We start from the raw sequence: 742 nt of genomic DNA on the forward strand, positions 1-742 counted from the left end.
ACGTCAATGTATGGAAAAATATTGACGTTTCCGGTACCAGTGTAACTTAACGGGGAATAGAAACGAGTATGTAGTAATACATGATATGTGTGTGGTTGCTTGCAAAATATTTAATATTTTGTAAAATTACAAGTCTATATAAAAAATGTCAGCAAATTAGATTGCATTAATTATGAACCCAAGTGTATAAAACAGCATAATATATTATTTGATAACGATAACTTACTTTACTCGGCCACTCCAAGGCTCCTCTCAACGTAACATATACGTAAAAGTTAAAAAGGCGTAAAGATTTAATCAAACACTATTTTTTCAGTCACTACGATTGAAAACTCTAGTTTTCGAAACAGAAATATGCGTTAATAACTATAAATCTTAACTGTGTTACAAAAACACAGAATAATAGCTTAGTTCATAATGAAAACTATGATACTACATTGTATTTCCTTTAAAACATCTATGAATAACTAAATAATCCTTACAGTCATCTTATTATACGTTGGTCGATATTCCACTGGTTATACAAACTGTAAAACTAAATTGATATAATGATATATAGACCCTAAAATATTTGTACCTGAACAAATAATTCTAAAGCACAGAGAATAAAGAGACCTTAGAAGATGCATTAAGATCTTTATACTGATATTCATAAACAATACTAGCCTTTTTGAATTACAGATGATATGATTACAGGACGTGTTATGAATCTTTACAATTCCTTTCAAAAGTTTATACCGTA

The sequence above is a fragment of the Mercenaria mercenaria genome, unplaced genomic scaffold (assembly GCF_021730395.1).
Source record: "Mercenaria mercenaria strain notata unplaced genomic scaffold, MADL_Memer_1 contig_3212, whole genome shotgun sequence".
Taxonomy (NCBI): Eukaryota; Metazoa; Mollusca; class Bivalvia; order Venerida; family Veneridae; genus Mercenaria; species Mercenaria mercenaria.